Source organism: Bombina bombina, chromosome 7, assembly GCF_027579735.1.
Source record: "Bombina bombina isolate aBomBom1 chromosome 7, aBomBom1.pri, whole genome shotgun sequence".
Taxonomy (NCBI): Eukaryota; Metazoa; Chordata; class Amphibia; order Anura; family Bombinatoridae; genus Bombina; species Bombina bombina.
In genome coordinates, this window is record NC_069505.1 from 49,201,678 (window position 1) to 49,207,677 (window position 6,000).

At 44.2% G+C, this 6,000-nt stretch overlaps 1 protein-coding gene across 2 annotated transcripts in view; it reads right to left on the reverse strand.

Annotated features, from left to right (window-relative positions):
* LOC128665857 (nuclear RNA export factor 1) overlaps nt 1–6,000 on the reverse strand; it is a 134,763-nt gene that overhangs the window by 84,703 nt on the left and 44,060 nt on the right. The gene's annotated exons all lie outside the window — the stretch shown is intronic.

Sequence of the window (6,000 nt, forward strand, 5' to 3'; positions counted from 1 at the left end):
AACTGCAAGAGAATTACCCAGCAGAGCTTGCTATATAGCTCCTCCCCTCACCTATCATACTCAGTCATTCGACCAAAGCAGACGAGAAAGGAGGAACCATAGGGTACAGTGGTGACTGGAGTTTAATTAAAATTTAGACCTGCCGTAAAAACAGGGCGGGCCGTGGACTGACTACACTACAGGAGAAAGGAATTTATCAGGTAAGCATAAATTATGTTTTCTCCTGTTAAGTGTAGTCAGTCCACGGGTCATCCATTACTTATGGAATACCAATACCAAAGCTAAAGTACACGGATGAAGGGAGGGACAAGGCAGGAACATTAAACAGAAGGAACCACTGCCTGAAGTACCTTTCTCCCAAAAATAGCCTCCGACGAAGCAAAAGTGTCAAATTTGTAAAATTTTGAAAAAGTGTTAAGCGAAGACCAAGTCGCAGCCTTGCAAATCTGTTCAACAGAAGCCTCATTTTTAAAGGCCCAGGTGGAAGCCACAGCTCTAGTAGAATGAGCTGTAATCCTTTCAGGAGGCTGCTGTCCAGCAGTCTCATAGGCTAAGCGTATTATGCTACGAAGCCAAAAAGAGAGAGAGGTAGCCGAAGCCTTTTGACCTCTCCTCTGTCCAGAGTAAACGACAAACAGGGAAGAAGTTTGACGAAAATCCTTAGTTGCCTGCAAATATAATTTCAGGGCACGGACTACGTCCAGATTATGCAAAAGTCGTTCCTTCTTTGAAGAAGGGTTAGGACACAGAGATGGAACAACAATCTCTTGATTGATATTCCTGTTAGTAACTACCTTAGGTAAGAACCCAGGTTTAGTACGCAGGACTACCTTGTCTGAATGAAAAATCAGATAAGGAGAATCACAATGTAAGGCAGATAACTCAGAGACTCTTCGAGCCGAGGAAATAGCCATCAAAAACAGAACTTTCCAAGATAACAACTTGATATCAATGGAATGAAGGGGTTCAAATGGAACGCCTTGAAGAACATTAAGAACTAAGTTTAAGCTCCACGGCGGAGCAACAGACTTAAACACAGGCTTAATCCTAGTTAAAGCCTGACAGAAAGCCTGAACGTCTGGAACTTCAGCCAGACGTTTGTGTAGAAGAATAGACAGAGCAGAAATCTGTCCCTTTAACGAACTAGTAGATAAGCCCTTTTCTAAACCCTCTTGTAGAAAGGACAATATCCTCGGAATCCTAACCTTACTCCATGAGTAACTCTTGGATTCGCACCAACGTAAATATTTACGCCATATTTTATGGTAAATTTTTCTGGTAACAGTCTTCCTAGCCTGTATTAAGGTATCAATAACCGACTCCGAGAAACCACGCTTTGATAGAATCAAGCGTTCAATCTCCATGCAGTCAGCCTCAGAGAAATTAGATTTGGATGTTTGAAAGGACCCTGAATTAGAAGGTCCTGTCTCAGAGGCAGAGACCACGGTGGACAGGACGACATGTCCACAAGGTCTGCATACCAGGTCCTGCGTGGCCACGCAGGCGCTATCAGAATCACCGAAGCTCTCTCCTGTTTGATCTTGGCAATCAAACGAGGAAGCATTGGGAATGGTGGAAACACATAAGCCATGTTGAAGACCCAAGGGGCTGTCAGAGCATCTATCAGCACCGCTCCCGGGTCCCTGGACCTGGATCCGTAACAAGGAAGCTTGGCGTTCTGACGAGACGCCATGAGATCCAGATCTGGTTTGCCCCAACGACGAATCAGTTGAGCAAAGACCTCCGGATGGAGCTCCCACTCTCCCGGATGAAAAGTCTGGCGACTTAGAAAATCCGCCTCCCAGTTCTCCACGCCTGGGATGTAGATCGCTGACAGGTGGCAAGAGTGAGACTCTGCCCAGCAAATTATCTTTGAGACTTCCAACATCGCTAGGGAACTTCTGGTTCCCCCTTGATGGTTGATGTAAGCCACAGTCGTGATGTTGTCCGACTGAAATCTGATGAACCTCAGAGTTGCTAACTGAGGCCAAGCTAGGAGAGCATTTAATATTGCTCTTAACTCCAGAATATTTATTGGGAGGAGTTTCTCCTCCTGAGTCCATAATCCCTGAGCTTTCAGGGAATTCCAGACTGCTCCCCAGCCTAGAAGGCTGGCGTCTGTTGTTACAATCGTCCAATCTGGCCTGCGAAAGGTCATCCCCTTGGACAGATGTGGCCGAGAGAGCCACCATAGAAGAGAATCTCTGGTCTTGATCCAGATTTAGTAGGGGGGACAAATCTGAGTAATCCCCGTTCCACTGACTTAGCATGCACAATTGCAGCGGTCTGAGATGCAGGCGCGCAAATGGTACTATGTCCATTGCCGCTACCATTAAGCCGATTACTTCCATGCACTGAGCTACTGACGGGTGTGGAATGGAGTGAAGGACACGGCAAGCATTTTGAAGTTTTAATAACCTGGCCTCGGTCAGGTAAATTTTCATCTCTACAGAATCTATAAGAGTCCCTAGAAAGGGAACTCTTGTAAGTGGTAATAGAGAACTCTTTTCCACGTTCACCTTCCACCCATGCAACCTCAGAAATGCCAGAACTCTCTCTGTATGAGACTTGGCAGCTTGAAAACTTGACGCTTGTATCAGAATGTCGTCTAGGTACGGAGTCACCGCTATGCCTTGCGGTCTTAGTACCGCCAGAAGTGATCCTAGAATTTTTGTAAAGATTCTTGGGGCCGTAGCTAATCCGAAGGGAAGAGCTACAAACTGGCAATGCCTGTCTAGGAAGGCAAATCTCAGATACCGGTAATGGTCCTTGTGAATCGGTATGTGAAGGTAGGCATCCTTTAAGTCCACCATGGTCATGTACTGACCCTCTTGGATCATGGGAAGGATGGTTCGAATAGTTTCCATTTTGAATGATGGAACTCTTAGAAATTTGTTTAGGATTTTTAAGTCCAAGATTGGTCTGAAGGTTCCCTCTTTTTTGGGAACCACAAATAGATTTGAATAGAATCCCTGCCCGTGTTCCATCCGCGGAACTGGGTGGATTACCCCCATTAGTAAGAGGTCTTGTACACAGCGTAGAAACGCCTCTTTCTTTGTTTGGTTTGTTGATAACCTTGAAAGATGAAATCTCCCCCGTGGAGGAGAAGTTCTGAAGTCCAGGAGATATCCCTGAGATATGATCTCCAACGCCCAGGGATCCTGGACATCTCTTGCCCAAGCCTGGGCGAAGAGAGAAAGTCTGCCCCCCACTAGATCCGTTTCCGGATAGGGGGCCCTCTCTTCATGCTGTCTTGGGGGCAGCAGCAGGTTTCTTGGCCTGCTTGCCCCTGTTCCAGGACTGGTTAACTTTCCAGCCCTGCCTGTAACGAGCAACAGCTCCTTCCTGTTTTGGAGCGGAGGAAGTTGATGCTGCTCCTGCCTTGAAGTTACGAAAGGCACGAAAATTAGACTGTTTGGCCTTTGATTTGGCCCTGTCCTGAGGTAGAGCATGGCCCTTACCTCCCGTAATGTCAGCAATAATTTCTTTCAAGCCGGGCCCGAATAAGGTCTGCCCTTTGAAAGGAATATTAAGCAATTTGGATTTAGAAGTCACGTCAGCTGACCAGGATTTAAGCCACAGCGCTCTGCGCGCTTGAATGGCGAATCCGGAGTTCTTAGCCGTAAGTTTGGTTAAGTGTACGACGGCATCAGAAACAAATGAGTTAGCTAGCTTAAGGGTTTTAAGCTTGTTCATAATTTCATCCAATGGAGCTGTGCGAATGGTCTCTTCCAGAGACTCAAACCAGAATGCCGCCGCAGCAGTAACAGGCGCAATGCATGCAAGGGGTTGTAATATAAAACCTTGTTGAACAAACATTTTCTTAAGGTAACCCTCTAACTTTTTATCCATTGGATCTGAAAAAGCACAGCTATCCTCCACCGGGATAGTGGTGCGCTTAGCCAAAGTAGAAACTGCTCCCTCCACCTTAGAGACCGTCTGCCATAAGTCCCGTGTGGTGGCGTCTATTGGAAACATTTTTCTAAATATAGGAGGTGGTGAAAAGGGCACACCGGGTGTATCCCACTCCTTGTTAACAATTTCTGTAAGCCTTTTAGGTATAGGAAAAACGTCAGTACACACCGGTACCGCAAAATATTTATCCAGCCTACATACTTTCTCTGGAATTGCAACCGTGTTACAATCATTCAGAGCCGCTAATACCTCCCCTAGCAATACGCAGAGGTTCTCAAGCTTAAATTTAAAATTTGAAATCTCTGAATCCAGTTTACCCGGATCAGACCCGTCACCCACAGAATGAAGCTCTCCGTCCTCATGTTCTGCAAATTGTGACGCAGCATCAGACATGGCTCTACCATTATCAGCGCGCTCTGTTCTAACTCCAGAGTGATCGCGCTTACCTCTTAATTCTGGCAATTTAGACAGTACTTCTGTCATAACAGTAGCCATGTCTTGCAAAGTGATTTGTATGGGCCGCCCTGATGTACTTGGCGCCACAATATCACGCACCTCCTGAGCGGGAGGCGAAGGTACTGACACGTGAGGAGAGTTAGTCGGCATAACTTCCCCCTCGTTGTCTGGTGATAATTTCTTAACATATAAAGTTTGACTTTTATTTAAAGTGACATCTATACATTGAGTGCACAAATTTCTATTGGGCTCCACATTGGCCTTTAAACATAGTGAACAAAGAGATTCATCTGAGTCAGACATGTTTAAACAAACTAGCAATGAGACTAGCAACTTGGAAATACTTTTCAAAATTAATTTACAAGCAATATAAAAAACGTTACTGTGCCTTTAAGAAGCACAGAAAAACTAACACAGTTGAAATAACAATGATCAAAAATAGTTATAGCAACCAAATTTTCACAGTAAATGTATTAAGTTAGCAAAGGATTGCACCCACCAGCAAATGGATGATTAACCCCTTAGTACCCAAAAACTGATAATTATATAATTAACGTTTTTCTCACAGTCAAATACACTGTCACAGGACTACTGTGACTGATTACCTCCCTCAAAATGGATTTTGAAGACCCCTGAGCTCTCTAGAGACGATCTGGATCATGGAGGATGAAGTAGACAGATTGTGACTGAATTTTTACTGTGTAAAAAAGCGCTAAAATAGGCCCCTCCCACTCATATTACAACAGTGGGGAAGCTCAGAAACTGTTTCTATGCAGAAAACAAAAATGGCCATGTGGTAAAAATCATGCCCTAATAAGTTTTATCACCAAGTACCTCACATAAAACGATTAACATGCCAGTAAACGTTTTAAACATACATTTGAAAGTTATGTATTATTATTAATAAGCCTGCTACCAGTCGCTTTTACTGCAGTTAAGGCTCATACATTATTTCAGTATTAACAGTATTTTAAGAGTCAATTCCATTCCTTAGAAAATACATTCAGTGTACACACACACATCAGCCTGATACCAGTCGCTATCACTGCATTTAAGGCTGAACTTACTTTACAATGGTATCAGCAGTATTTTCTCAGTCAATTCCATTCCTCAGAAAATAAATTACTGCGCATACCTCATTTGTTGCAGGGGAGCCCTGCATGCTATTCCCCTTCTCTGAAGTTACCTCACGCCTCAGATGAGAAACAGCCAGTGGATCTTATTTACGTCTGCTAAGACCATAGAAAGAAACCCAGGCAGATTCTTCTTCTAATGCTGCCTGAGAATAAACAGCACACTCCGGTGCCATTTAAAAATAACAAACTTTTGATTGTAGAAATAAACTAAGTTAAAAAACACCACAGATCTCTCACAGCTTCCTTTTTAGTTAGGCTGCAAGAGAATGACTGAGTATGATAGGTGAGGGGAGGAGCTATATAGCAAGCTCTGCTGGGTAATTCTCTTGCAGTTTCCTGTTAGGAAGAGAAATATTCCATAAGTAATGGATGACCCGTGGACTGACTACACTTAACAGGAGAAAAGAAAGTTCTGAGTAAATCTCTCTCAGGTTTTCCAGGAGTAGGGCAGCATCAATGTATGGGAGGCGCAGTGAGAATTATGCCCCACAAG